The sequence below is a fragment of the Haemorhous mexicanus genome, chromosome 6, assembly GCF_027477595.1.
Source record: "Haemorhous mexicanus isolate bHaeMex1 chromosome 6, bHaeMex1.pri, whole genome shotgun sequence".
NCBI lineage: Eukaryota > Metazoa > Chordata > Aves > Passeriformes > Fringillidae > Haemorhous > Haemorhous mexicanus.
Genome location: NC_082346.1, coordinates 34,917,874 through 34,940,470, shown reverse-complemented (window position 1 = coordinate 34,940,470; position 22,597 = coordinate 34,917,874). Strand labels below are relative to the sequence as shown.

General features: G+C 37.7%; 1 protein-coding gene across 8 annotated transcripts in view; it reads right to left on the bottom strand.

The window, feature by feature from the left end:
- Window positions 1–22,597, bottom strand: part of MEIS2 (Meis homeobox 2) — a 175,426-nt gene that overhangs the window by 65,097 nt on the left and 87,732 nt on the right. The window lies entirely within an intron of this gene.

Below are 22,597 nucleotides of genomic sequence, written 5' to 3'. Positions count from 1 at the left end.
TCAGGTGCTGCACTCTGCCACCATGATAAATATTCCTCCTAACACTCTGATTCGTCCAAACAATGTAATTGTCCTCTATTCTCCTCTTGGTAATGGAGATAATGAATGACTGCACAAACAAGAAGGATTGCTCATCACAGACACAGGGGTGGCTTCAAACTGAAAAGCCCTGAGTACAAATTTTAATTGACTGAAAACACAGGTTGAAAGAAAAGAAATCCTGTCTTCCATTTCCAGGCTTCGAGACAATCACTTCTGAGCCTTCCCCTTCTGGGTTGAGGGGTGGGTTTTTATCCTGAATGTGGGCCCCTCAAAATGGGTAAAATGAGACTGGAAAATTCTGCCTTTGGAAAGCAGCCACAGAAATGCTGTCCAGTATGCAATTCATGTAAAACAACTCCTCACTTTAATTGTGTTTAATCCCAAAGTGCGAGAAGCTGCTGTTATGAAAAAAAAAAAAAAAAAAAAAGCCTCTTCCAAATGGACACAGTTCCATCCAGTTAAATACTTATTGTACTGTAAGGAATGGTATGTTTTTAAAATTTCAGTCAAAATATAACCACGCATAAAGCGAATTGCATCCAACAGCACAGAGCTTGATGGAAATCACTGAGCCTACTCAGTGTGATAGCCATCCTGGAGCTATTAAGACATTTGAAAATTGGTACACACAAGATCAACATACACTTAAAAGCCGAGATCTTATCAAAATTCACCTTGCACAGATGGCTTTTATTATTTCTAATTAAGAGTGAGGGACAATAGCACAACAACTCTAACTTATTTAAATAATGTTCTACATTTTGGGAAAGAGAGACAGAGAGAGAGAGAGAGAGAGAGAGAGAACTGGTGTTGTTTTCTGTTGATTTTCCCCCCCTTCAATATCAGTGATTCTACAGCTTTTAAATGTGAAGTGGACTGTTTATCTGAAAGTGTGCTGGCAGACTGCCACCATATTTCTAAGATTAAAGAAAGGATTGAAAACAATCAGCTTTCCGAGGAACTGAAACCACCACAATGTGTTTCTGGTTAATTTACAAATACATGTATATATTTAAGGCTAAACTACAGAACCAGAAAATTCCTACTAGTTAGTCTATCACAGGCATTCTTACACTTTATTAGAACAGACATCATATTGAAATAATAAGCATGGGAGGCCTTCATTTCTGCTTTGATCTGTATTACTAAATGTCTGACTGGCTCAGATTTAAAATAAACTTTGGTATGTTTGCACTTGAAAACTGGAAAAAGACCGCAAGTAAAAATTTGTTGTCGGTTCCCATATTATCTTAGTAAAAGTTATAGTTTAGTCTGTACACTGCTGGATGCCCAGAGAGGTTAGTCCAGTTACCCCTGCAGCAGCTAAACTTTCTGGCAGGAATACGCATTCTAGTGTGGTTGCAAAGATGGTAAGTCACTCCATCATCACTCTAACTACCTGAGATGAATTGAGAGCTTTACCTGCTTTACAAATCTCTTGCAGGCAAGCGTCATTATAGCCTTAAATGCTCAGGTATGTGCTGAAGAAGGGTACCACAGGGCTCCTTTTGCTCTGAACACCTAACAGTTGGGATTTCATGACCCAGACCCTGTCAAATGCATGGCAAATGTGAAGGCAGGATTTCAAGATGTTTAATGATGGCTTTTCAGCATTGTCCTGTGTAATTTAAAGTGGTTTTACTTTTTTTTTCTGTGTAAATGTTGTCAATTAGCTTCCAATAAATTAAGTGACAATTATGCTCAGCACAGTGGGATTTGGTAGTAGACTTGGGAGTTTATATATATGTAGGTAATAATTTTACTCAGACAGAGGTATAGGTTATAGAATTTCATATAAGATTAGTTTATTTTCTTATTTAGAAAGCTATATTAAGAGGGAGGAACACAGAGGGGAGTTTCTAATACGGAGAATCTAAATTATTCACCCTTTAAAAGCATAATGAGTACAAAATGCTAGGGATTGTTTCAAAAGGCAGGATTAAAGAATACACTGACATCCTTTAACTTTTCTCAGCCTATTAAAAGCATCCCTTAATTGTCTGTTTAAATGTTAATCTCAGTAACAAATGAGTTAACAGTCATAAAAAAAGAAAGAGCTTTGAAAATCTCACCACCTCTAAAAATTCCCATTCTACTGAGACTATCTCATCACTTTATTGCCAAGGTAACCATGGGTATCTCATGAACTCTTCAGTGCTACTGGATGGCCAAATAGCAGTGCCACAAGACACTCAGTCCTCTGTCATGGTTGATCAAGCCAAGTTTCAGACAACCAACTGAGCTCCAAAATGTGTGCACTTCTGCTTTTCTGTGGGACTGCGACTCTTTTAGGAAGCAGAAAAAGCACTTGCATTCCACAATTTTCAACATTCGCCAGCAACAGAAAATGCTGTGGGCCCATTCCCCTGACAGGCTATGCACTGGTAGGGCTACATTTAAATTATGGTCCTAGTTACCTAAGATATCACCCATCTCATCACACTAAAACCTTTCTAATATCTTAACTCATGCAATGCCACTCTAAATGGTGCAGCAGAAGAGGGTCATTCACATACAGTACCAAAGAACTGTGATTACTAGGCATGCTTTTAGAAAAGATTGAATGTATCTCCTGAACCAAAAGCTTTTCAAATTTTAATTAAAACTTACCCGTTCAATTTAGATCTTTTAGAATAATTACCCTTCTCTGTTATTTACATCCATACTGCCAGACACATTGTAATGGTTCTCAAGCACTTTCTGAGCAAATAGGCTGCTGTTATACCTCCGTTAAATCCCAGAGAAGGCAACTCATGTTAAAAACTGTGAACACCTAATAAAGCACCTGGACAGACAGACTGAGCTGGAGAATCACAGTTGTTGTGGAAGATCTAACAAAAAACACACCAGCACTCAGTAGCCCTGGTTCCTCCCTATCAATAAAGGATAGCCATACTTAACTGCTGGATAGTGTAGAACTGATTTGAGCCATATTCTGCCAGTTGAACTAAGGCAAGGAGAAATTAAAAAGCAAAGATAGCATAGATACGGAACAAGGCCATAAATACCATATTCCTGTCTCTACCATATCCATGTCTGATGAACAAAGACTAGGAGGACCCACTTTTCTGTGTTTTGCCACTTTAAAGACATCAGGTAACACATTCAAAGAGACAAGCTGATGTGCTAAGGAAGTTCAATATACATGAGAGGGTTGCTGATGACATATGGCTGCTTTTAGAAACAACAGAAAAGAAAGATGACCAGATGTGTAGTTTGCAAAATGGAAGCTTGAGAAGCACACTTACAGGGAAAAAATAGATGTTCTAAGGAAGGGAAGAAAGATTATTAATAAAGTAATATGCATTATTGTGGCAGAAAAAATTCCTATCATTAGAATGGAAACAGAACAATGACAGAAAAACATATTCTTTGGTGCTGAAAGAAGAGAAATAATTTGTAATCTCTTATGCAAAATTTTCCCCCTGAAAATTTGCCTTCAAGAAAATTAAAAGGAGGGTAAGCAGCCTGTACAGTGATTTTGAAAATGGAGACTATTCACATGAACAAGAAGGGTGGCAATAAGCATTATCACACATCAAGTACAATTTGGCTCTATTTTCTGTGAAGAACTGCAGCTTCTGATGAAAGCATTAATATATTACTCTTGTCCCAATTTCTTGCAAAACTATCAAACATTTCAGGGGTTTTACACGTAAGAATAAACAGACACCTTGACTCTGGTCTTTTAATTCCAAATTTTCAGGCAGCAAGTTCCCTGAAAGCAGGATAAACACTTGAATGGTCTGACATAATGAATGGAGAAAAGAATCTGTGGAGAAAATGGAAGAATATCTGATACCTGGGGACAGTAGGACGTTTCATGGTGCACTTTTTAAGGTAGCAAAGAAATTTTAAAAATCCAAACAAACAAAGCAATGAAAAAGAAAATGCAACAATAACTGCACTGCAAGAAAAGATTACAGTCGCTATTCATAAGACTCTGAAGCTAGATGAGAGAACTGAAAACATTTCTGTTGCAGTGGAAGGGTAGAGTGAATTACAGGAGAGACACTCAAAGTTTGACTTAAATTTTGCTGACAGATTAAAAAGAGGTAAAATTGGTAGCTATGGAAAAGATTAAATGATTGGAAAGATTTTAAAAATGCATTTTAGGTAACAAGAAAGTACTGGAGAGAGAGGAACAGTGATATTGGACCAATGGGTTTTCAGGTCAGTCTCCAGACATAAAGCACAATGTGTAGTAATAAAACCAAACAGTATTACAGCAATTTTCTTCTCCTAGATATTATATGTGATCTTCTAGATGTTTGGATATAAAATCCTATTTTCATTGAGTCAGTAAGAGTTTTGCCATTATATGCCTTAGAATTTGGTTTGAAGCCTAATTTAAGAAACTTAACCTTTCAGTAAATATACCAAAATATTACTTTAAGCTTCTGAAATACAAAATCTATATTTCAGACAAATATTTAAGAGTTATATGTAATATTTTACAAGAATTGTGGAAAAAGACTGAAAAAACAATATGGAAGGCTTATTAGAACAGATATACCCCAACAAGAACTAAAATTAAAGACCAAAATTGGCAATGAAGCTGAAACAGTATTTCAAACCACTAAAAAATCAGTATGGTAAAGTAGTCTCAGAAGTAAGGAAGTCAAACAAAATGAAAATACTGTAAATGTTGAAGTAAAAATCATAGCAAGACTGTCCTAAAGTGATGAACAAAGTTAAGCTCTAAAACAGAAAGATTACTTCTAAATAGTTCCTTCTCTTATTTAGAATGAAGTGTCTCATCAAGTTCTGCTTTGTTAATCTCTTGAGAAAAGACCTGGAGCAAATATGGGTGGTGAGAACACCTTACTTCAAGCCAGTTAAGAAAATAATCAGTGCTACTAAAAATAGTGCCCCATTTCACTAATATCAGGAGGCAGAGCTGTGTCCCTTTTAATGGCATGGCAAAATTGAACTGTCTGGTGAGCCCTGGGTTAGTCTTCAAAATGTGAATCTTTACATATTGGCAGACTCATCAGAAATCTCCGTTTATGCTAAAGACCAGTCCCACCAACACAATTTGGATGCAAATATCCACTCTTGACCCTATACAGTCACTGGTTTTGATGTCAGGTACTCCAAACAAAGGGTTGTAAATATGAGATCCAGGTATGTGACAACTTGCAAATTTTGCATTTATTAATTTCCACAATGGTTTTCCACGATTACCTAAATAATTGGCTATGACTGAGGCAGATGATAATTTAATACAAGATCTTTTTACTTAGCCTTTCTGATTTGGAGTAGGAATTTGTGAGTCATATAGACATGTTTAGGAATGGAAACAGCATTAAATATTAAGCAGTGGTACTCGCACAGTACAGTTACAACTGTCTTTGATTGTTAAGCTACCTTACGGAACGATTCTTTTTTCAAGATTGGATAAGCCAAAGAATCTCAGATTATGTGTTTGAAAAGTCCAGGACCACATAAGGATTTTCACAAATCTGTCCCCAAACAATCCCCGTGCTCTGCTTTGCAGTATACTCCGGGTATCAGTTCCTACAGGGCTGATTTAATTGAATTTGAACCCCTGTCTAACCTATGGAGCTGGTTCTTTTTTGATTGCCCTAAACCAAATTCTTACAGAAAATGGTTTACAAATGCATTATGAAAGAATGCAGGGTTCACAAAGCCATAAAGATAAAGCCCAGTTTCATTTTTTTCTGCACTATAGACAGGATTTACAATTGATAGGAAAAAACCCCATGTTCACGATGAATGATAATGGGCAAGGAACTAGTATATTCAATCAGTAGCTGGCTTCTGTTAGCTGGGATAGAGAACAGCATAAATCAAGGATTCAAGGAAACACAGGATAGGGATAATATAACATGTAAATGAGAACAAACATGGCTGTGAAAAGATTAAATACCTTAAATACCCAAGAAGCAGAAATATTTTCTTAATTATTTCAAAGGAAAGAAAGATTCAGAATTAATCTGATCTAAACATGTGAAGCCCCAGAAGCATGAGTGTTAAATAGATTGTCATCGTGCAAAAGAGTGTGTAACATATTGTGGACTATTTAGTGAAGTATCCATTGCTGAATGTCCAGAAAAGTTTTCTTAACTTCAGCAATACATTGCAAAGCCTAATTTAATGAGGAAGGCAACATGGATTTATGACAGCAAGGTCTTTCTTAATTAACTTCCTAGTGTTGTTAAATAGTGTTATCACCAGAGCAGAGGAATGGAAATGCCACAGATATTATCTCTTTCAGTTTTATTACAGCACTTGATATAATTTCAGATTAAAGACTATAAAGTAGAAAAATGTCTCATAAACAAGTAACAACAAGTGATGGGTTAAGCTGTGAAGAGTGAGGAGACTCTTCACACTTTTATGTGTAATTGAGTTAAGCAACAATATTAGATAAAGCTAGAAATACAAAAGATTCATGCACTGTTAGGCATGAAAGGTATGCTAAAGGGCCAACCTACCACCCCACAAAGGCAACAGAAGTTCTCTGAGGACGTCAATGGAAGCTGAATTGTAAATTTATTAGCCTTTACTGATTAATATAGAAAGCCTTCTTTTTTGAGGTGCAGATGCTGCTACATAAATTGTGAAAAAATGGTGTAGAAAGTTATAATCAATGTTTTCTGAAACATCTTGGTATAGTACATGAGTGAAAGTATCAATAAGCACAAAAATGTGCATTGTTATCTCCCTCACCACCACCTTGCTGGATCAAAGTTCAAGCTTTGTTAGAGGTCTTTAGTTAATCCACAATCCTTCAGGTTCTGCTGTTTTGAGGATTTTGGGCTCATCTTTTGCTTCTGCTCTAATTCAGAGCTAATGTGCACCCACCAGGCTAAGTAAAATCAACAAAGTTGAATAGAACATCCTAATTTTTCACTTGACTACACAGGTGGAGTAGGCAGGGTGAATCACATCAGAAATGTGATACAAAATACTCTGAAGCCTGTAGAACACAGGCACAGGTTAAGTCACAAGTACGGAATTATTTGATGTGAATTAGGTACTGTTACTGCCAAAATTGCTATGCATCTATCTTAAAAGAAAAGCTAAGCTATCCAGAACAGATGTCTTCATCACCAAAACTTATAAACCAAGAGAATGATGCAACTGACTTGGAAAACTACTGCTATGATTTAATCTGTGTTGTGTTAGAAACGGAAAGTTCGATTTTTAAAACATTTTCTGTGCCACATTCTGGCAGTGATACTTACACAGTGCTATTAAGCAGCACTTTATTCCATCTGGGAACCCTTTGAGTTGGGTTACACACAGAATAAAACACTAATCAGTACAAGTAAGGTCTGGCTCTGGGTTTGGCTCATAGACAGAGGACTGGAGAGAGAACTTTGTTTTGGTTAGTCTCTGAGTAGGAGACTTTGAATTTCCTTTTTACCTAAGCTACATCTGCTGAGCTAGTTTATTACAAAAGAAATGGGAACTATGGCAATACATAGCTCCGAGTGTCTCCCATTCATACCATAAATATGTGAGGCCATGGCTCTGGGCAAGCTTTTCAACACATTCAGTAGCAGGATTTGATAGAATGCAACAGCTAACTCTCATTGCACCTCTTAATTTGCTTGCTGGAACTTGGCAATTTACCTTTCAAGAGCCACAGACCAAGTGGATATCTGTTTGGCACACACAAAAGTTCTTTTCAGGGAACTAGTGAAAGGGTAAGGTATGGACTGCAGCTTAATGAAGTTATAAGCTAGTGACATATCTTGCCAGAAAATATTCATGATCCACTAAAAGGAAAGAAGACTAGTCATCACAAAATAAAGGTTCATGTTTTAATTTTTAATGTATATATTTTAATTTGTATTTAGCTGATTTATACATACATGTATATGCACACACACACTGAATCTGCAAAGCAAAGGCAATGGCTGCAACAACTTTGGTGGTGAAAAGACTCCACACTAATAGTGAAACCCTGAACCATTCATAGGTGAGGCCAGGTTTATTTGGCAGTTCATCTGAGTTTTGGCATACGTTGTAAGACTTTGGGTTGCAGGGCTGCAGTCGATGCTTTCATGTGGCAGCTAGGTGAAACTGCTGTGGTTCGGGCTAAGTCTCGCACTACGTCTGAACCCAAAACCTCAAAGATGAAATCTAAACCATGAATTTACATAAATTTACAAACATTTCCAAAATTCTGCAAAGGGAAACTGCAGCTCAGGTCTTCAAAGGATATCTGTTTTCCAAAGCATATGTAGATTCTGTTTGCTATTTGCCGAGTGAGTCCAGAAGAGAAAACTATTTGCTCTCCTCTTCCTGGAAAGGCCTCTTTTCTGCATCTGAGGGGAATTGCAACAAGCTGGCCAGCTACTGGTGACTGTTATGAGGTTTAGAGCAGAAATCATGTTTTATGGTTTTGGGAGTGTGAGGTTGAGGGCTTTGAATTGAAAAGGCCCTTTTGGACAAGGATTTCTAGAATACAGGCCTAAAAAGAATGAAGCATCTGAAAAAGCATTATGCCTGATTTAAAGCATTTACTAGTGCTCATGCCTCTTTAAAATGTTATGATTATGACTACATTTGAATTTAATCAACTTCTGAAGGACAGCTAAGGTATGTGAGATGAGAACATGGAAGAGGAAGTAGCTTTGCGAGGTATTTTTAAGGATAGTAAAAAGAGGGATGCTAATGCAGCAAGACATAGGCTTCATTTTGGTAAAAGATTTAACTCACTCTCAGGAAGGCAACTTGGAACAGAAAAGTGAATCTGGGGAAGTCAGGGTAAAAGGTGGCTGAGGAGCAGAGAAGGGCTTTAGAGCAGAAAGTGTGGGTGTCAGGAAGTCCCACAGCCAGAGGGACTGATACTGCCAAAATTGCTATGCATCTATCTGGTTTTCAGCAGGGCTGAGATGGGAATGATGGGAAAGGAAACATTTTCAAATCACATTAGGGTTTGACCCACATCTGGGCATCTCTGCTTTGTTTCAGAGTTCCTCTGTAGAGATTGAATTAATTTATTGATAAGCCTCGGATTTTACAAAGTATTAGAGGCCTCGGGAAGTTATTGCAGGGGGTTTATAATCTCAGTTATTTGGGTCTTGCACATTTTTTCCATATTTGTTTGTATTTGCACAACTTGCCAGTAACAATAGGTGTAACAATATATACTACACATTGATGTTCTGCCTACCACTCCCACTGAGCACAATATGCTGATTTCCCTAGGCTTAAAATGGAAAAAGCATGAAAACACAGATACGTACACAACCCATCACATACATGCTTAGGAAACAGTAGATAGCAACATCTGCCATAGATCTGTAACATTTTAAAAATATTTACTAGGAAAATGTTAGAAGAATGTATAATATTTACACATAGAAAGTCGTGATCCAAGGGGGTTTTTTCAGAAGTGTGTACTGTTTTGCTGTATGGCAGGTGCTCTGAGCTACCAAAGAAGCAAGTATTTGGTGCCACCACAGAAACATTTAGGAACCTATGCATGATTAAAAGAATAGGAGTTAGGTGGCCAATTCACCTGATTCCACTGGGAGCTAGGCACGCAATGTATTTAGTTACTTTTGACAATTTCAGAAGGTTTCATCTGCATATTTAGTCCCCTAAATGTATTTAAGATCTGGTTTAATAGAACCTGTTGACATTTCCATTTAAGATTGGATGCTCTCCCCAGGGACCACCATCTTGCTGAACTTCCAGTTCATAACTACCCACTACCTCTAAGTGAGAATAATCTCTCTCAGTGTTTTGGGAGTTTGTGGAACCCCCATAAATTCTTAGGAAATTAGGCAACTTAAAATTAAAGCCAAGCAATTTACTTGATCTTTTACTGCCCATTTCTTCTGGGTAGCTTTTTTATAAAATCTCCTTACAATCAATAAAATATATTTATAACAAAGTACCACACTCCTACCAACAATCTGTGAGCTGGTGCATACACTTCACGGCTTATAAACTGACACACTGTAATAGCTGCACAGTTTTTAGCAGCTGTCTCTCACACCATGTGTCCTGCCCAAGTAGAGACTGAAATTCAGACATGGTGTTCAAACACTGGGATTATCCTGTAATTTTCTGAATAGATGGCAACCATATGATAATTAATTCTCTAAAACCAAGCGGGGAGAAACAGCTGAAAAGGGGAAGGTTTTTTACATTGCAAAGAAGATGCAATACCCAGGGGACTTTCAGATATTCTGGTCGTGGGTATAGACAGGATAAGAACTTCAATAGTAAACAGATAAACTGATATTCTGTTCCTATCCACTCTTCAGTTTTGGAAATGATTTGTGACTTTCATAATAAACATCAGGTGAATATGTACATCCATTCTTACACTTGACTCTTAATGTATTTATGGAAAAAAGGAGTCCAGAAATCTGAATTCTATACTTATTTTAAAGAATTGACCCTCTTTTTTCTTTTTACCTGAATGAGGTTAAAAATCCTCTCCTGCGAATTGCAGAAAGAACTCTTAGAGCCTGGCCTTCTACCTCAAGCACATTCCACACAGGAATAGCAGCATGCTTTTAAAATTATTTTTTCGGCCTTAAAAGTACTACTCTTTCCATCTTTGTGATTAACTTGTCCCTACTGGCTCTGCAAAGTCGTGATAGGACAGGAAGTCACTCATCCCAAAAGCTCACAGACCCTGCTAAACGGTTTTAACTCCGTACCTTAAACGGAGGGGGAGAAGCAAGATTTCGTCCTTTACTCAGAAGCAATACTACGAGGGTCCAATTTGCATCTCTTATATGCAGGAACAAAAGTTTTGAGTAATCTTAATCTATATGCTGTTTTCTTGGCTTTCTAGCCACAGTTGAATTGGCTCATGCAGTTATTGGAATTAAGAACTGACTCTCAGCAAATCACATGATTTGCATAACATACCTGTTTTTTACAGTGATTTCTTCAACAAAATCTTAACAAGTTGACTTATTCTTTCTTTTATTCCACTTTTTGATAGTACATAGTGCTGAAGTTGGCAGATCTCCTTTACAAGATTTTAAATTTTCATATTCTGTTGAAATTCAGAGGAAAAGTTGAACATGCTCTTAGCATTACAAAAGACTTGTGCCATTTTCATGTTTAGCTTGAGAAACTTGCCAGTAAATTAGGTTGAAGAATTACCATAACTTAATATTTGTGTGTATTTAGAATACTTTCCAGACAGGAATCTCAAATGTCTTCATGAATGTTAAGGAATACAAGCAATGAAAACCTGACTACATCACTCCCTGGAAGAAGAAAGCAAGAAAGGAAAAAAGAAGCTGATTTTGGGTGAATACAGGGAGGCCTAGAGATACCAAGTGCCCGACCCAATGTCATGAGAGGAAAAATACACAGCTGATGGCAGAACTAAGGGATGGGCTTACCGAGTATAGCAATAGGTTTCTGCATTGAGAAAAGACACCTCAATCAGAAATCAGATTTTTAAGAGCACAATCAAAACCCTCTAGTTTTATAAGACAGGCACTTAAGATCTACGACTGATGAATGAGTGATTATATTTCTCTAACTACAAAAGGTAATACTTGCATTTTGTTTGAGTACAGAATAATTCCTGAAATAATTAAACAAACAGAAACGGTTAGGACATGTTGGAAGGACTGATATTATGGCTGATTTTCAAAGAAGTTTTAGGTTTAGAGGTGCTAATTCCATCAAAAAAAAAAAAAAAAAGAAATGGGTGTCAAACTCCCTCAGGCCTCATTGAAATTCTCAGCTCATATCACTGCGACTGATTGCATAGGAACACAAATTGGAGTTAAAATGGGATTTAATTCTATCGTGTACGTATGTTCATTTTTTTACTGCTATCACTCATTCATTGCTTTTTTTTGAAAGCACCTTTCATTCACTGATTTGCAGTAATAAAACAACCACAGAGAAAACACTCCTCCTTCCATACCCCCCAAAATCCTAAAATATTAAAAAGGAATAATAAGCAATGGACCATAGCATCAAGGACCTTGAATTGACACCGTTTCTTTGCCAATTTAAACTAGCAGAGTATGTGGTCTTTTTGTGTTTTCTGAGGTTACTCTCAGCAGCACCTGCACAGTAAATAAAGGTAAAAGTGCAACAAAATAGACTCAGACATATCAGCGAACGAGGAGCTCTGCTTCCCATATACATTAGTGAACTTTTCTCCTGACAAACAGGCTATCACCGTATAATGGGCTTTTCCTGAAGTTTACTGCGGCACTGTTTATAATAACATTGCATCCAGCCTGCCTTGTTGGTACTTTTGCATTGCAGGGTAACAGTTCTGAGGTGGCAGCAAACAGCTTCCGTGCTTGTGTCAGGAGAAATAAAACTGTTATTATTTCATACACTTCAGAGGCCACACTCGAACTCAGCAGCTCTGCAGAGCTGTTGTGAACAGAAAGCTCTGCTGTAGAACACCGGGCTGCCCCCTCAACAATAAACCGTCTTCTCTCCCCTCTGTGTTTGGCTTCCCGCCAGTTGCCCATTTGCTTTACACCATCAATTTATATTCACTGAGATGGTGTAAGGTTCTAGAACAGCACTGATTATCAAATCTGCCTGCCAAACATATGAGCAGTAAAAGCTGGTCTTCCAGAGTCCTACATGTATCATCCAAGGGCCCGATCCTGCAAGCTCACCCGACAGGGAGCAGCGCTCAGATCAGCCAAAGTCAACAGAGCCCCAAATTCACAGCAGCAAATGCCACTGCTGGGAAAAAGTGCTAGTGGGCTGAAGTCCTCAATGGCTTGGCTTTCCTGCACAGAGTCTTAAAGGAGTGATTTTCAATAACCCCACCGTGGCATAAACCCTGGCGGAGTCGTCAGAGAGAGCTTGTAGCTTTTGTCACATATTTTGATTACTATTTCATTCAGCAGCAATTTGCCAGATGACACTATCGCTTCTGGTATATGTGACGCAGCTTTTAAAAAGCCTTTAGAATAGCCATGCAGTCACTCATTCCTTGCTAATCCCAAAAGCTGAAAAACCAAAAAAGCTCTTGCCTTCGTACCCCTTCCCTCATCCAAAACAATCCAACATCAGAGCTCAAAAAAAATTAAAATTTTTGACACTTTAGAAAAAGACTTTAAAAGGAATACACAGGCTGATCTTTATTTGCCTTTAAAGCCTAAGAAGCATGCAATTCTTCCTTCCAAACTTTCTACTTAATCACGAGGTCTAGGAATTTACTTATTTAAATGAAAGCTTATATTCTCAGAGGAAAGAAAAAAAACAATATTTACAGCTGGGATGGTTCTTTAGAAAGACACCAAATGTCATGAGAGCAGCATTCACGAGGACTGAAAACACTGCATTAACAATGGATTTTAGCAAATTAATTAGCCTTGCCCATTTTAATTTATCTTTCACAATGCTCTAAGCTTGTGAGAATCAGCCACAATGGGTTTTGTTCATAAGTTACTTTGCATCTAAAAAGAATTAGAATATTTCATGCTTGCTTTTCCTTGTGGTCATATATTGGCAATCCTAATTTGAATCCTTTCACCTCGTGTGCAATTAGTTCTCACTGAAGCCAATAGACGTCATCCATACGTAAGGAAAGTGGGATGGATCCTTAATGAGTGGGAAGTAAATGTAACAATGAAATAGCTAATGAAGAGGTTTTACAGAAACAATGCAGCTTTCTGGATTTGAAACAAACTGGCAGAGATAAATCCATCTACCTACTCTTTACTTCAGAGCTGTAATATTGAGCTCACTTAATGCATTCAGAAGTATGCATGCGTTTTCCAAATGTTTCCTAGCTATATTAATCACATCTCGATCCTAAAATGAACTCTGTGCAAGAAGACTTATGCACATCCATAGTGTTATCTGGAAGATTACAGCCTTTATTGCTGACTATTTGTAAATAAGGATAAAAGTCAGCGTAGGCATCTCTTCAAATGCAGCTTTAAAATACCATATGTCCTTATGCTTGTGTTATGTGATGAAACCTGACAGATCAAAGGACCAGATTTCCCACTCTACATTGATTATTTACTATCATTCATTTTCATGCATTTTAATATGTGGTATCTACATTTAGGTTCTTGAGAGCCAGAGAGAATTCAAGCTGCAATACTTGGATCCAGACTCTGAACTTCACATAGCTTGGGGATCTGGCATTTTGGTTCAGCTTTTCCATTATGTAAACAACAATGTATGTCAGATGAAGTCCACACTGTCTTCAAGCCTGCTCAAGCTGTCTTACCCCTTTTCTCCTCTCCAATAAATTCACCTTTTCTCCCTCAAAAAAGGAAAAAAATCATTTCACAGCTAGAAATTCATAACAGATTTTGACTGCAGGCATCAATCCTTCAAATCACTGTGTAAGTCAGTGGCAGGCCATGTTGTCTTTCTAAACACAAACTAACAGAGTGACCCGATAGAGACAACAACAGGGCTTCTGACACTTCTTTTATTGCCCACTCATAAATTCATAAAGGGATGGATACTATCACCAACTGGTAAGTTTGCTAGATAAACAGCAACACCAATTTAATGGCTGCGTACACATCGTAAAACAGAGAATCTTTATACAAAGAAATCAGATAAATCAAACATGAGCTGAGTCTTAGAGGGAAGCAATTAAAGCTTTAAGGTAAAGTTGCTGAGGGAAGGCCCTGTATCACATTATAGTGTATAATAGAAAATGTGTTAACATGGAGTACAGTATGTGAAATTAAATTAATTAGTAATATAAAACACTTCTAAAGCAGCATGTCCATTGACAGATAAATAGATTAAACATAAGAGATAAATAACCCATTCAGAGATCTCAGCTCTTTTTTTTATCAAAGAGAAGAAATGAAAAAGAAATCAAACTTCCTAAAAGACAGAGGTGATAAAAGCATAGCTAAAATAGACATTTTAAAGCCAACTTGCTCGCCCCAGGCTAGTGATTGAAAAGAAAAAGCATAGCTGGACCATAAAAAACCTATTGGACCATATTTCATTTGCTATAGTATATTTAAATGTTTCACTGCACACCAATTTAAATCTAGTGCCTTATAGGCTAGTATAAAATACCTCAAGCTGTACTACTTTCTGAGCAACTGTAAAGAACCTTTCTTTGAGAAAGACTTCTTACAGATAGCTCACATAGCCTTTCTTAGGGTTAGAAACATAAGGCTGAATGGGAAATTTTTTTCTGCTTCTTTTCCCCCCTACCAAAACAAGCACACGATCTTTTAGGATTAAGGGCTGCTAGCACAATACAGACTGGAACAAGAGGAGCTCCCAGAGCCCACATACAAAAGCCTAACATATTCTCCAAAGTCCAGACATTTGTACCAGGTAGAGCTCCCCATGTAAAGCCCAGTCTGGGGGGTCTCTACTTGGATTTTCTGGCATGCAACCGGTGCAATTCAAGGAACCATTCAATTAATTGCGTATAAAATCCATACCTGCCTCTTATTCTTCACTGATTGATTCTGTATATCTCTCTTTTAAGTTTCTACTAATTTCCCAAAAAACTTCTCCTGTTCCATCTGTGATGGCAGCATACAGCTGACAGCTGAGCACCTCCCTCATTCCAATTTGCCTGATGAAAGAATCTGATAGCACAGAACCTGGGACAAAACTACTTCCCTCAGGTTATATTGTGGTCACTTCCCAGAGACATCTTTGGTGGTACAGACTCTAACTCAAAGATCTCAGGTTTATGTCTATGGCACCCAATACGCTGAAGTGTCATTTGCCCTCAACCACCTGAATTAGGTGAGGAGTGCAAAAGTTACTGTGTGAATTGACAATCACCTTGATTCCAGTGTGGAACTTGTTATCCAGAGGAAAGTAAGTTTTGTTTAGGTGAAAGGAGGCCTCATTCCCACAGTGATATCCCACTTAGCCATCACAATACAAAATGGTTTTAATTCCTCCCTAAGGGAAATGTAGTATCCACCATTTCTGTAAAAAATGACTGGGGGATAGGACATAAAGGTAAGTATTCTAGATATATGTCAAAATGAGCTGTTTCTCCAGCAGCCTCAGAAATGTACATCATTGCTTTAATACAGATGGTTAGAATTTGTTTTAGTTAGATTTGTCTGGGTACTACGGAAAAAATGTAATTGTAGCTCTTTTGTAAAGCAGAATGCAAAGTCAGTATTCACCTGCTGGAAATTCTGACACTGCAGAGGGGCACTTGATCAGGATATTATGAAAAAGCAGAAGTTAGTGACACATCCAAGGGTGAAGAGAGAGGGCACAGGACATACTCCAAATGAGTAAATCACACTAACTCTACAATTCAAATTTTAAAGGCATTTTGAGCAAGTTAGATACAGAAATTAAAGCGGCCCTGAAGCAACTTTAATTTACATGACTGGGTGATTTGCTATCACTATGTAACTGCCAAAGCCTCTCTACATTTGGCAACACCACAGAAGTAACCTTCTCATACAGGCAAATCACTCACTAGTAATACCTACACTGAATTAACCTGTGTAAGAATTTAAATACAAAGGAGTGTATTTAAAGACAAATTCTCTCCTCATGAGCAGTGCTAAAAACCTGCAGCAACTTACTACCAGTCCCTCTCTTCCTAATTTCTGGAAAATGACTCCTAAATTTTGAGCCTTCAGTTTATTTTAGACAGAACAGGTATTCCTCTTGTAAGGCAGTATTTCCATTTGCTAAACTTTGCTTTCTAAATTGATATTTAGTCTGCAGAATGTTTGCCCAAGCCTCAATTATTTTGGAAAGTTTTAGCAAAAATGATTCAGCCATTTCTGAAAATGAAATTAAGGAAAAATATTGGTATGTTGTTTCTTGCTATATTTAATTGAGGAGAATGTGCTTGGGAACAGAAGCATAACATTTGGAGAAGGGATGGCCCTGCTCTTGGGGATGCGCCTTTTGCCATCTCTTTGAAAATCCACCCACATTTGGCCAAGCTATAAACCTTTGAAAATTTTCAATTAGCACTAGTTTAGTAAAGACATTTAAGAGTTTGTCAGCTAAATACTTCAAAGACTCCATCTGTACTGAACATGCTCCAGCCTGTACATGCTGGCATCTGCAGCACCCCCACAGAAAAAGGGAGTGTGCACTGCTCCAGCTCTGAGCAGGACTTCCTTTGAAATGGTCCCTCTCCATTTCTGTGGACCTTCCTAGACCAGGGACTCCATGCAGGGTGCTGTCACCTGGTTCCTCTCCATCCCACATCTGTGTGGCAAGAGGGACCACAGGGGAGTATGTAAGGCTGCGTGGCATTTTTCTTCTAATGTTTGCCACCAAAGTCTGCCATTACAAAAAGCCTTCAAAGGAGTGCATTAGTGGGAGGCTCCTCTTTTGCAATGAAATGGCAGCTGAGTCAGGTCCCAGCTCTTCATCTAGTCTCCATCACCCATGTCACCAGCCCTGATATTTCTTTTTCCTTCATCATTTCCCTCATCCCACTTCAGTCCCAGGCTTCAAGTCCAGCAGCTGCCTCCTTCTAGTTTGCTCCTGCTAGCCTAATTGATTCACAGCCACCTTCTCCCAGTGCTCCAAGTCTACTCCTCTGCAGCTGGAATCTCCCCATTTCCAGGGTACTTCCATCCTCCTTGGTCAGCCATCCCTCCTCATCTCCTCCTTTGTCTCACAGTATCTGTCAGTGTGACACAAATTACATCCTTCACTCCCTTGGACAGCTTTTGTCCCCTCTGCATTTAACTCTGGCATCTTCCTCCATCTCAGTCCTGGGTATCAGAAGGAATCCTAGGGATGGGATAATAGTTCATTGCTTCAGTGCCTGGCTATGACTCTCAGCTATTTAGAAACAGACTTGCAATAGAACATCTAGTCCCTCTACAACACGAGTGCAGTTTCACAAGCACAAGGTTGTGTGGGATTCATGATTCTGGCTATTTAACACTAAAATTCTGAAGGTTTAGCTATCCAAACTCAGAAAGACTTCAGTAAGCATCTGTGAATTGTAATATTGCTAACACTTAGCTGTGGAAAAATTGGTGCATTTTTATAGGGAAAGCAAAAGCACACTCCTAACACTGACCTGTAAAATCCTTCCCTCTCACAAACTAAAGTCTCTAGCATTATTTAAGTTAAATACTGTGCATTTTTTTTCCCCCCGATATATTTTGTCTTAAATTTTTCTTTACGTTTTAGCTGTCTTTTACAGGTCCTAAACAGGACATAGAGAATGAGTTCATGATTCTATTTTGAAGTTATTGGTATGCCCTGGATCTCAGAATCAGAAACTAAATGTTTTAAACCCTAAGACTGGCAGTGTCTATAGGTATGGCCTTTTATTTCAAGGACAGTACTTCTAAACAGAAATCATTATATATGTAATATAACTGTGTAATGTGTCAGGTGCTTGTAGGGCATTTTAATTGGATAAAGTATTTAATTTTGTGTCCATCTTTATAGTACCTCTAAGCTCTCTGAAAAGTTTAGCTTGTTTGTCTCACATGGACAAATGTTGTGAACTGATTTACTTTGCTCTGTTTACTTTCCCTGCTTTTCCATCAGCTCTACTAGTCAGAGCAAATGCAAATAAACTTTATTAGTCAAAACAGTTAAGATAGTTCTTGATGTTGGAGATTTTTTGTCAGTAAGAAGAGTACTGTTAATTTAATTACCTAACACAACACTTTGTCTCAGAGGTGTTGTATCCATTGCGCTGTATTTTATAGATCACTGAGCAGCATTAAATGAAGCCCAATTCCTTCAATTTGGCTAGGGGAGGACTTTATACAAAACAGGTTTTCTATTGAGGGAAAGAGAAAATGAAAACCAAAAGAACAATAAAAATGTACTTTGTATAATTTTAATATTCAATTTTTGCAATTCATGGCAACACGGAGAGCTTGAAAGCTGAGCTTTGTCTATCTACCAATTCCACAAACCTGCAAAGTTCTGGCCTCTGTCTTCCACCTGGATAAGCTGACTAATGCTCAAAGATTACTATTGCCCAACTGAAATGGCCTAGCTGATCTGGAAAAGCCAAGGAAAGCATTTCAGTTTGGGAGGATTTTGTTGGAATGACTGCACATATGAGTAAAGTCACCTCACATTTTTCTGGGTTAGATTTAAGATTATAATATCGATTCCAGGAAATAATTTGTGACTTCCTTCCTGAAAGTCTGTGTGGCATCTGATCATAGGAGAGAGTCCATTAGACTAGGAACAAAAGGTTTGACAGAATCAAAGTGTTTGCTTCTTATGGTCAGCTCGTGTGTTGCAAGTAGGACAAGGCTGCACAGCAGCACACAGCACAAAGCTCTCAAGTTTCAGACCTAGTGGGCTATGCAAGCTGATGGAAAATTTTCTATTTAGGTTTTATTTCTCTTCAGGGCTGGTGTGCTTATAAGATGGGATCAATGCTGTACATTACTTTGTCCACTCTGAACACTCTGCTCTTCATATACCTACATTTTGAGGAATTCCAGGAAAATGAATGAAAAAAACCAAGAAAATTAGATGCTTAACTGACAGATTATGATTTTTAAAACAACCAGTCAAACAAACCAACCAGCAAGTAGATCTCTCAAATCTAATGAAAAAGAAAAAATCTAAAGAAAAATCCATACAAATGGAAGCAGAGTTCTATCAAAGGTTATGATTTCCAATAAATGTTTTGTAAATTTATTTATACAGTCTTACAATTAAAAATACCAAATCAGTGTCCATAATGTGAAAAAACACTGAATTAGCTTTTTAGGCATGAAATTCCCTCAAAATTGCCTCTCTATAAGTTTGTAAAACAAAAATCCACATTTACTGAAATATAAGGCCGTTTTGCTTACAAACTTGGCACTTGGAAAATGAATCTTTTTGGCACTTGAAAGACAAAAACTGTCTACTGTAGAAAATTGCTTGGATATTGAGCACTAAAGGAAGAAGTTTTTAAAACTTCATGGAAAAGAAAGATTTTTAGAGCACAGTTGGATAATTTGTGCAATCTCTGCATTGCGTGACTGCATGGAAATCCCCAGCTCTTTCAGCATCTTGGAAAAAAATTTCAAAAGTGATACAAAATCATCCTGAGGAAAGTCAAGGTCTGAGACCCTGTCTTCCTCCCATTAGATTTAATAGAAAATAAAAAATAATCCTATTGTTTGTCCTCTTGTCTAAGACAAGGCTGGGAATGAGGTGTGGAAACTAAACCACGTTGTCAAGCTTAAAGGTAGTCCTTTTAGGTCAGGGCTCTGGCACACCAGCAAGTCATTGCAGGAAATGCAAATTGCCACTTTGCATTGCAGTAACCTTTCTGTTGATAGGGGACTTCTGTCTCCAGGGCTGACAACCTGGCAAATTTCACATCCATTTACAAAAAAAAAAAAAAAAAAATCACACAAAAAATTAAACAAAACCAGAGCTGAGGAAAAGCACATCAGTGTAGAGGCTCTATTTATAGAGGAATTTGGACCTTCTGTGATGTATTTTAAGTGCTTTTCTTTTTCCACTCAATACATTAAAGGGACATGATCAAGGCTAAAGAAACTAAAATTAGACCTGCCAGCTGTGTTTTGGTTTGTGAGTATTCACAGGTCACGCTGTCCCTGTGCACTCACTGTCTGATCCATTCCCTGAAGGAGGCAAAACACTGGAACGTAAAGGAATTCTGATACCCCTTATGTACTTCAGTATAGTCTCTGCTCTCCTCAGAGTAAATTAGACAGACAGAAAGAAGCAAGCAGACACATACCTCTTATCTTGGAAAAAGCATGGGGATTTTGGATTGTTATTTTATTCTTAGCATCTATGTTTGATCTCTCATTTTGGGGAAAATGATAGGTTTAAAAAGTTTATACAGGAAAAACTACAGTAATATGCTGAAACATATTTGATTTTGGGTTAACTGTGCTATCTTTTACAACATTTTCTGAAAATATCTTACCCTTCCATAATCCTGCCAATGCAAGCTGAGCTTTTTGTGTCTTAAATCATTCATTAGACTGCCAATTTTCCACCTAATAGCTCAGCTAATTACTGAAAAGCAGCTCTAGATAGTTTGCAATTGCTCTATAAAACTTACTATTAAAATTTCGAGGGGCAGTTTATCCAAGAGGCATTAATTTGGCCTCTAATTTTCAGGTGGTGCAATCCTAACTAATTTGCTTTCATAGGTCAAGTAGTACACATATAACTGTACAGTTTGGCTGCTTTCAATCTTTGCATGTACAAAAAAAAGAATTTTGAGTTGAGAACCTCAAAATTAGATGCAGTTTTGGATAGTTTGTCCTTATAAACCTGCCAGATGATCTCTGCTTTTGTCAGAACAATCATCCAAATGAGTCAGTCAAATAGACATGGGTGTGTTATTGCCCTGTAATTAAGGACTGAGAAAAATCTGTAATTTTCAAAGTACTAATTGAAAACGCATGTGGAAAAGCTATACAGAAAGCTAAATTTAATAATGTTGAAAGCAGAGCTCTTTTCAAGAAGAGGTCCATATTTTGAATCAGAGTAAGTCTCTAGGAGAGCCAGCTTTTTTTTTTTTTTTAGTACAAATGCAACATTTAAACTCAAGCAAACCCTGGAAATCACCGGCTCAAAGGCAGCAGTGTTAACAGGATTCTTTACACAGCCTCTCTCTCCCAGAACCCCAAGATGAAGACAGCAGTTGAACAGAACCAGAACAGCTCCAGTTCCCTCCTCACTGGACTCATGGTTTCAGTACCTCTGTAAAACTGGCTCACAGGTGACAACACTGCAGAAATACATCATAGCCTCCAAATGCACCTATTAAATTTGAAAGGGGAGGGGATGCTGCTGTAACCTGCAATACTCATCCTCTAGCCCCTTTCAACTCCCCATCAGTCTTTTGGGCATCTAAGAAGGTCTCACCCTATGCAGCTAGACATGTGGTGTCAAACAATATGGAATTTGTGACTCGAGTTCATAAAGGAATAATACATTACAGAACAGGAAAGACATAAACAGGGATACATCACAGACAAAGAAAAGATTTTGAAGATAATGGAACAACTTTCTTTGTTGATTTGCTTTCCTATCCTGTCTGCTGTTTAAATTTAAGATATCTATATCAAGGCAAAAGGAGTTATATCTTAGTTAGCAAAATATTTGAAATCATGCACACTCAGAAAGACAAAAACTCTGAGTTCTTAAATCAGGATGTACTTGGAAGCAAGAGAAAACAATCATATTATCAAGAAAGAGATAAGGATCCCTCTACCATCATGTGATCTTTTCCCACAAAGTGGTCAGGGCCCATGCAGCTGGTGAGAACTCATTCTGGGAAGTAGAGAGGGATATATGAGATTCTTTCCCATTCCCATCCAAAGATTTAAGTAAATCCAAGGTAACATCCAGGTGATATTTTACAGTCATAGAATGACTATATTTTATAATACTAGAAAGCCACAGGACAAATATAACTTAAAGGAACAATGGTAAATTAAATCTATGGAGTCCAGCATATTTTTATTATCTATGTCATGCTGTACAGTTTGTGTAATAAGGGATAGATTTTATGATTTTCTCTTGCCATTTAACTTCATTTCTCCAGCTATACAGTTTTTGAAACAGCAAATTCTTGATTAGTGTGCAGTGATGATGCAAAATTATAAGTGTGAATTAAGGCAATATTATACTACATTCATGTACTTAT